Source organism: Manduca sexta, chromosome 27, assembly GCF_014839805.1.
Source record: "Manduca sexta isolate Smith_Timp_Sample1 chromosome 27, JHU_Msex_v1.0, whole genome shotgun sequence".
Taxonomy (NCBI): Eukaryota; Metazoa; Arthropoda; class Insecta; order Lepidoptera; family Sphingidae; genus Manduca; species Manduca sexta.
Window position 1 is genome coordinate 3,245,909 of NC_051141.1, and position 10,201 is coordinate 3,256,109.

The 10,201-nt window shown below is 37.5% G+C and overlaps 1 protein-coding gene across 2 annotated transcripts in view; it reads left to right on the plus strand.

Moving 5' to 3' along the window:
* The window catches only part of LOC115448554, a 30,974-nt gene extending 24,071 nt beyond the window's left edge, over nt 1–6,903 (plus strand). For both annotated transcript variants that reach the window (XR_005113191.1, XM_037443868.1), the window contains one exon: nt 6,207–6,903. The gene's annotated coding sequence lies outside the window, so the exon portion shown is untranslated. The remainder of the gene's footprint in view (nt 1–6,206) is intronic.
* The last annotated feature ends 3,298 nt before the right edge of the window (nt 6,904–10,201 follow it).

Genomic DNA, 10,201 nt, shown 5'->3' on the forward strand with positions numbered 1-10,201 from the left:
ATTGGTAATAACTTTTGAAGCACAAATTTGGCGCTGACGCCCGGCCTATAACTAACTGTACTGTTTTATGTCTTTGCTGACATAAGAAAATACTTTTTGTTCCTCGCGATGTATGGGACAACAAACATATTGCAATTAAACACATCAGTACGTGTCCTACATATGATGTATTTATAACATACAATGTCGGTTTAGAGATTTTCTTAACTCGTAGAACATTCCTTTGGCCTAACTGACTTATAATTTTATAAATGAAGGCAAAGCGTTCGTGTTGTCATGGTTTATTACATTTTTCAATGGTATAAGTATATTGTTAGAAAACTGATTCGATTTTAATTAAAATAAAAGAAATATCACTGACTACAGAAATACTTTCGAAAATATCTCACCAATCAACCGACCGGTACTACTGTCAACAACCAACTGGCTCGGTCTGTGTTTTTATAGCAAAAAGTGTTACAAATACCCTCACTAAAATGTTCTATGCTAACAATATAATATAATTGAAATTTTATAACAAAAGTAAATTAACAAAATAAATAAATGAAATTTATCACAAATTATCATATTAAAAACCCTTAAACTCTACTATCTGTTAACTTATTAGTGAATTTGTAATTTCTAATGATGTTATTCATCTATAAATCTTCCTAAAATAGATAAATATGAATTGCTTGTTATGTGGAAGTGAGTTGTTCGTTAGGGAGTAGTAATTGGCCGATACCACGAACTCGCTAATTTGATACGTTCAAAATACCTAGCAATAGGAAGTTACTCTCAAATTATACGTCAATATGCGTAGTAGGTGTTGTACCTGCTATTGCTAATTATATCCGAGTTTGGGAACGTAATCGGTTATAATTAAACATGTGGCCTAATTCTCTATGCCACACGTTATTTTAACAGTGCGTACAAAGCACGTAACGCATCGCGTCGCGTTTAAGGCTATAGAAATTGTCATAAAGAATATAATTTAACACTAATATCACGAAGATAATGTAATACGGCCGTGATACAAGTTTACACTGTCATAGAGAATAAGGCTCGAGTTGCAGTTTGAATTTTATTTAGAAACGTGTCTTGATATGACGTGTTTATACGTGCAACTGTCAAACTACAGTTGGAGGACATTGGAGGCTATTAGGGTCGGAGGATTCTAAACCACAATCTCAAAACAGAAGACATCACGACATATACGTACTTGTCCATCGTTAAGTTAGTTGAACTTGTCCACCTACAGCGCAATGTGATACTACAGTTGGCTAACACGAAAGTTGTATTGAAACATGCTCGTTATTTATGAATTCGTATGTAATTTATCTAAACGCCAGCTTGTTTCAAAGATAATTAACACTAATTGTTACGATAAAACTTGACTTTATAGGTGAAGATTTGTAATTAACTGCCGCTAAATCGCGAAAGCAGATTATGACGTACTTATGCAAAATGAAATTTTTTCGTGATTTGAGAACAATCATCCCTAATAAGTCGGATTTGTAATATAACATTAAAGATTCCTTAGTTAAGCTATCTCATGGTTCGATATGACGTGTATGAACGTCTTACCATTATTGTTTTTTTTTTTGGTTCAGAAATCAGAATCAGTACTCCGATGACAATGTGGGTTTACTTTGTTAGTGCCAGTGCACTACGTATCAAAAGCGTATACGGTAAACTTTAAGGTGCTTAAATGTAGGTTTCCAAACTTTTTTGGCTTGCCCCCAGTTAGCAGACAAATTTTTAAATGCCCTCTCGAAATGCTTAAACCAGTTTCAAGCTTTATTTTGTCGAAAGATTTTGAATCGAGTCGGACAGGAATAAGATGTTTTGCGAGGCCTAATAAGGATATTGGCGCATATCCTGGACAGTGAGTGCCCGTATACATGTTTATTGAATAATCACGAACGTGCTGCAAAATACACTTTCAAATCAAAATTGAGAGTTGATTTTTGAACCATCAGAGTTAAAATGTATAGTTGTTGTGTAGTTTAGTTACTTCAATAATGTATTTAATCGTTTATTATAATACCGTAATTTTGATTACTGTAAGATATGATTAATAGGAAATGTTATGCGACAAAATCAATATTTTTATTGTATAATTTATAGCTTACATACGTGAACTATTGGTTACTATTCCTTTTTAATAACACACATAATTACAATAATAGGTAAAAATTCATTCATGAATATCGAATAGTTTCACCAATAATCTCAGTTTTACTTTTCCGATTATTTGATCATTTTGTAGTAACCGAAATAATCGGGATATCCCCATAGGAAATTTAATTATAACTGGTTTTATTTCTTTCTTGCCTTTAATGCCCAAGGTAGGAACTTATAAAAAAATATACTTCAATTTATCTTTTAAGCTCATATTTTCCTAATTAAATATCTCGTAAAAATCGGACACGTTTGTATGAAATCAATTACATAAAAATACATATTATACAAGTTTAGCTCGTTTAAATAGTTATACATGGAATGCATTATAACACCAGTTGTACTAGCTTTAATTTAATTACCAGAAATAATGTGTCAAAGCGTTTGGTTTGCGGCTTTAGCGCTTCAATTAGTAAGTTCACATTAGGAATTCTCACTTTGTAAATTGTAAATAACAATTTTATGGAAACTCGCGACCTCTTAATTACGCAGAATTTGCAGCTGTGGTTGTTTATTTCAAATGTAAATAGTATTGGATAATGAATATTATCCATTGATATTCTATAAGTAGGTCTCTACGATTTTATATTTGTTTAATTTTAGCTTTTAAAAATGACTAATGTCTGAAGTGTTCGACGCGTCACTGGTGAGATTCCTCGTTTAGTTATTTTTAGATTCTCAAACACTTTTTTGGCCGCACCAATTACTCCTTTTCTGAGCAGCAATGCCACGATAGTTCTATGGCTGTGAGTTTTTTTTTAAACGGACACGGGTAAATGCCCTCCCTTCGCCTGATGGTAAGTGGAACGGGATCCAATAGAATGGCGACTGACGAGAGATGATACCCTTTGGCAGTAGACCCAATTTTGCCGGCCTCTTGGGACCGGATATACAAGGGCTTATCCCAAAACGCGACAGTTACTTGGGCCACTGGTGGGTTTTAGGACCTTATGCGCAGTGGTCGTTATCCGGGCGGAAATAATATATATCCTACCTCCAGCAAAGTAATGTGTTTATATGCGGTGGAAGATATTTAACATCATGACTTATAATCTTCAGCCGACCGTTTCTACCCTCCCATGTTCTGCGTCGCGTCAGCGTAGTGTACTTATTCGAAAATATTTGAAACACGATTCGATTTATTGGAATCAGACTTGTTTGTCATGAATTTTCGTTGATCTGGTAAGTACAGGTCCACAAGTCATATACATTATCAGACACGGAAATTCCACTGCTGATCACAGAAATCCCTTAGATATTTCAAGTCGTCTAGCGCAGTAATTCATATACGTAGCCACTTAAACAAAGACGTGACTGATAGTCCACCAGGCATCGGTTCGTGGTATAGAAATGACGTGCAACTAATAAACAGCAAGTGCAAAAATCGGCGATGATTTGCGTATTGGACGGCTTCATTGTATACATTTGAGGCTCCCTCCGCGGAGGGCGCAGCGCTCAATTGGATTGACGGATTTATACAGGGTGATCACACGCGATGAATATAATTGTATATTCTATAATTCGATATCGTTTTAATAGCATTTGAAAATGTAAAGTGATATTTTCCTTAATATTTTAAAAGTAGATTGTTAATCACATTAAAACCATAATAATATGCTTTTTTATTTTTCATTACATATTTTTCTCAAAGTTTTAACCAAATCCAGGTAAAACATAAAAACATATCGGTTTCTTTACATTTCAGATAAATTATATAAAAATTAAGTAGCCTTTAATTATTAACTAATTGACTAAATTTAAATATTATTTAGGCTTTAAAGCCAGTCTCGGAATGTTTGAGTGGCGCTGATTTTTTAAACGTCTGATAAAATGGAACGGATTATAATTATTTTGTTATATTTATTTTGTTTTACAAAGAATCTCTGTTATTCGCCTTATAAGATTATATGCACATTCAAAAATCAGCCCCATATGGTATCTGTCCATAAAATTAGATAAATTGTTAAGATTTACTAGATTTCAGAATTGACGGTGTATACAAGTAACTAAAGAGAAAGAAGTTACATTGTTTGCACGTGTAGAAATAGGCGTCTCAGGAAATGTACTCAGCAAAAATGAAATTATTTTCTAACTCGAAAATTCTTTGATCTTTTTCCAATAATTAATTTATTTCAAAGCTCTTTAGTAACCTGTTAAACAACCCATTATAATAAACATAATATATTAATATATGCTGTCTACTCTGTTCCTGTATTACCTCTATATGCTGTCCTACTGCTCTACTACTAAGGGAGTTTGGCCTTAGTATGCATGCTGACCCAGTACGGATTGGTAGACTTCACATACCTTCGAAATCACAATCACTACGCGGTCACAGACACACTATCCACGTTGTTCGCTCTGATATCGCTCGTAGTTCGGTTATCGCTTTTGATCGCGTCACGAACAAGACTGATTTGCGGCAATTTTTTTGGAAATGGCTATGTTTTTATCCTGACACGAATCGGCTCATACAAACCCACCGGACTATCGGGATATAGTGGGAATGCCCCAGATGACATAGCGTAAGTGTAGCGTCCAAGAGGGTGAAGGAAAAGTAATGGAGTTTTTTGGAATACAGGAACTTAATAAGAGCCCTAGGGTCTGAGAGGGGCGCGGTGAAGAGACAGGACTTATGGTCCCCGTATCCACGAGTGTGAAGTTATGTAGATGCACTGTTTGTTCAGCTCATTAAGTAGGAAAGAGAAGGTTATACCTACTGGGATCTGCAAGTTTACCCACGGGGGCATTTGCGTCTCGAAAACCACCACCAGGTGGCGACGACGTCAATGACGAGGACGCGGCGACAGGCTCGGAGGGTGCTGAAGGCGCGAAGAGCGCCGTAGGCGCGGGGGTGGAATCGTTCGCCATAGGGGAGGTCGAGAAGCGGGAGCCGCGCTTTTACTTTTTCCTCATGCTCTTCACAGTCCTGAAACATTCGTCATTCGACGACGCTTCCGCCTGTGAATTGCAGGAGGAGGAGGAGGAGGCCCGAAGGTAACTGTAGTGAGAAGATCGCTGAATAGCCTCCGGAATTGAGGGTACTAAGTACATGGTTGGGCGCCGCATGAGACGGTCGCTCTGAAGGCTCAGCATTAACCATATGGGAAGCTGGTGCAGAGCCTGACTTGCTAATTAGGTTTGGGGGCCGCGAGTATGTTTGGGACCCGGTGCGTTCCGCCTGGGCAAGAACACACTAGAAACCAGGCGGTTGTCGCACAAGTGTACGGTCGCGGATCGCGAGTTGTGGTGCCCATCTCCCCGCGGGATATGCCCGGGGGTGAGTGTGTGTGGCCTTCCACGACGGGTATAGGCGTAGGGGGACGTAGTTAAAATTAGTTGTGCCCTAAACTTGTATTCCTTTCCTAGCAATCCCTCTACTGGATACGGTATTCAACCGATACATGGAATGGATGGTTCGGGATGGGTAGAGTGTTGGGAAGGAGTTATGCGGGGGAAAAAGTGGTGTGTCTCCACAAATTCCTTATCCGCACCCGTCCGATTTCGCTTCAACCTTGAGGGGCGCAGCCCGGGGCCGGGTCACCGGTAGCTGGGCTTGTTTACACCGTTAGGTTAGCCACCGAGCTAACGCGGCCTGGCCCAAGAAAGGGTTTCCTGGTAACAATAGCCCTATTTTTATCGCCGCTCTTGACTTGTAGCGCGAGGGTTGCGAACCGTCTGAGCAGGTACTCGGAGGGAGCACATGTTGTCGCAGCTGGGGCTACGACAACAATATGTCCATCCCAGACGACTACTCAGAGCGAAATGTGACTTGAGGCGGCCGCGCGCTGCCTTTTATACCCAGCCGCCCGTTATATCGATGTCCTTGGAATATTCTCCAATGCTCCGGAAATTAGGGAACTCTAGTAGAATTGAGGTCCGTTATCGAGTTTCCACGATATTCAGGAAATGCCGAGCTCTTTCGAGAACGATCCATCGCCGAACTACATTCGGCTAGGCGCTATTATCGGCGTGTCCCAGTGGCGGTAACAATAATAATATGTTATTATAAATAATTATATTATCTTTTGTTTTCTTTGCAGGTACGTAACGGTGAAACCTCTCGAGTATCCGCAAGTACTTGTAGTTAGACATAATATTTATTATTTATCAATAGTACAGCTCATGAAAAACTAAGTTGTATAATTTCACTAGAGAAATTATGGGTGGTATCAAATAATTTGTAATTAACACAAAAGATAAATATTTTCCTTGCACGTTAAAAACGGTAACATCACGCGAACATTGAATGTCGCTTTTACCCATACCTACCTACATAAGCTTACGTCTCTATAACATAACGGCTAGATGAGATCCCATGACGTCCGGGCTATTCTATATGATAGGGAGCGACTCTATGCGATACGAAATCAAATTCCGGCCAACTTAGATAGGTTTTTCAAATCGAAAAATTCACAATGATTAATCCTATTACCGAACTGGGATTGATTCATAGCCCAACAACAGGTGCCATTGAATCAATGAGGTATTTGGTTTGTACCTTTTCTCAAAATTACAATTAGTACCACCAATCAGATTGGACCCACCTCGGATTCTTTTTTATTTTTACGTGAGCAATTTATAATAGGTATTAGGGCCCGTTTCACAAGTACTCATTTTATAACCATTTATTTGGGAACATATGACAATTTAGTGTTGGACGATTTGTATTTGGTGTATGTGTGTGTGATGAGTAGCATCTTTAATTGTTTATTTTGGTTATGTATAAAAATAACAAAAGTAATTTATAATAAAAGTAATCCAATTTTAAATCAAATATTATTTTACAATATATTTTACAAGAAAATTTAATAAATCATAAATAAGTATTCATTATTAGGCGGCATAATTCGTTTGTGGTAGGGCTCTACGATTCTCTATGATCGCAGGCCTATAAAATGGTTACGTAACTAAAAATCTAAATAAAAGTTTGAAGTTAACGCCTTAGCATATCTCTCATCTCATTAGCAGAGTTTCTATTGTATCTACATCGATTATTAGCAATATATTACGTGCAATATTATTATAAGTTGGGAGCATCCTGTATATCCTCTAATAGGATCACTCCTCCAACCCTCTCAGACGGGATCGGTGCACCACCCCGATCCGTATTGCATATCGCACTAATTAAATAGTTTATTTCGATAATTTCTTTATCATAGTCGTTTTTGATCCTTCACTTACATATACATATGTGGTTTGAGGTAAAAATCTTTAGACAGACAAACAATAGTGCGTTGATGAAACTATTTGTTTCAATACAATGACATAAATTACCTTAGCACAGCTATATTCGTTTTTATTTTAGTTTTTTCTTCACATTCTTATAGTAATTGCGACGTATCAGTTAGCCTGTCATACATTTCGAACAATAGGAGTGCACTTTATTGATTGGCTAATGAAAGTGTCCATCCGTCGATAGTCGACACCACGACCGGCCACTGATACAATGGTCGACCCACTCAAATAGCTTACTCACTATGCCGCAAATTGGTGTGAATGCAGGACGTTTTCATGTCACACGCAACTCGATGTCACAGATTATCTTCCAGCTGGATGGAGTAACAAGGCTTTTTCCACCTGTAAAAAAGTCTACCAGGGTAATACATTTTAAAAACTATCAAAATGACAGTCATACCGATAAATGTCAAAAGGGTCAAATATGGCGATTAAAGAGTTCTCAGATTATATAGAGCGGACATTGGGAGGATTGTCATACAATAATTTTGTGCTTATGTGATGGTGGTTAATTAAATAGTGAAATAGCAGAATATGAAATACTTCATATTTTCTCCATATCATGATTTGTACAGTTTTAATGAGAATATTCGCATATTTTCTGTGACATCTCGTCATAAGACATTTCAAATAAGACAGCGACTTATTCCCAATTGGTAATAACTTTGGAGCAAATATTTGGCGCTGATTGTCTGTAACTAACTCTATAGTTTAAAGTCTTTGATGACAATTGAAAATACGGTCTAATTATTTTTTTCATTTAGTGCTTGAATGTAAGTGCGTATTGGGTATATACCTAGCGAATAGCGGTCATGCGGGTGGTTAATAATATATAATAATAATATCAGCCCTTTATTATATACTTGCCCACTGCTGAGCACGGACCTCCTTTTCTACTGAGAGGGATTAGGCCTTAGTCCACCACGCTGGCCTAGTGCGGATTGGTAGACTTCACACACCTTCGAAATTCCTATAGAGAACTTCTCAGATGTGCAGGTTTCCTCACGATGTTTACCTTCACCGTTAAAGCAAACAATAAATTCACAAAGAATACACACATGATTTTTTACAAAAGTCAGAGGTGTGTGCCCTTGGAGTTGAACCTGCGGACATTCTTCTCGGCAGTCCATTCCATGCGGGTGGTTATTTTGTTCTAAAATTCCGAATACTGTTTGCCGATCAGTTTTGTTTCTGTCAGGTTAAATTGTGGCAGTATTGTTCAGTTTTTACTTTTCTGTTTATTTTGACATCTACTATGATGATGTTGCCTGAAGTGTTAGCGTTAGGTTGGCAACGGCCCGCCATGGCGTCGAGTCCGCATCATGTGTTTCGTGGAACTAAAGTTGGCGCGACCGCTTTATCTGCGGGTGATAGGTTTCTTGATAAGCGAGTGTGGACATTGTTGGTAGCGGTAAGTTCATGCACACCGTATTATGGGACTAACGGGCATTTTTTTCCCTATGATATCTATGAATGGGTGCGGGATTAGAAGTTTATAAAGAAAGCGTAGAAGAAAAAATCATAGAAATTTTACTAAATGTTGTGTGCGCTGTTGCTTATCTAATGCACTTGTCCGTGTGAATTCATCTTGGGAGTGAGGAGTAGTAGAGTAGGTCAGTAGTCAGCTGCGCCCGCCCTTTTTTAGCCAAGATTACTTGTATTTGAGACTTTGATACCATGATAACGTTTTTCTCGTCACGTTTAATTCTTTTATGCCAGTATCAAAAGCGAAACAACAATGACTTTTGCTCCCCTATTCTTCAAAAAACAAACAATAATCTTTATTAAGCGTAATATGCGAATATAAACTTTTGTTCTTGGTGTTGAAAGTCACATCTACAAACACGGTAACTTTTTCATTCAGCTTACACAAAACAATTCAGTCTTTATATCCAACTTTGCGTAAAAAGAAGTTTTTTGGGCGAATACTTACAAAAACAAAAGTAAAAAACAACAATAATGATTTATAAGGCTTCAAACCTTGGGGTAAACATCATATAACAGATTGAGGTAGGTACAAACTGTGTAGTCGTAGTCACTGTCGTGAAAGATTTCATTCATTTTACAACAAATTTGATTCTTGACAAAAGGTCTCAGTAATATTTTCTAGCATATGAAATGTACAAATACAGGAAACAAGCGTAACGAGATAAGAATTTAATATCATGTCCGACTCAAACAGAAATAATCAATACGATACAAACAGTCCCATCGCTACGGGTCTAGAGAAACATAGTGCCCGTCCCTCGGCGAAATTACTTATCGGGACTCCTTTATCCAGAAATCCAGGATGGGAACTCTTGGAGTACGTTTCATCTGGTTGCACAATTACTTCTCTGGAGGTAAAGTAACAAAGCTGTATTGAGGAACTCGGAATTTTTGACAACAAAAGGCGGATTGAATTTTTTTTCTTTGTATTGGTAAATTAACTACATAAGACCTGGTGGTAAGTGACGGAATAATGACGGTGTTTTGTAGCGGTCGCTAAATATATCAATGACAAATATCGTTATCTAATTAATTATGCAGTTATCTATGCATCGACATTTCTTTATTTCTGTGATTAATATACATTTTATTAGTAGATATTGCTATTATAGACAGTTGTATTTCCAATAAGACAAGCGTTATCGTCGATTATTTTTCCTATACAGCTGCACAAAACACGCTGGCAAAAGGCAAATTAGAACGAATATAGCAATGAAAATGTCAAACCGTTCAGTTATTGTATCGGCGTGCTAATTGTAAATGAACCTGTTGCGGAATATGTCCGCAGGCTTTAAATAAAATGCGAAAAGCA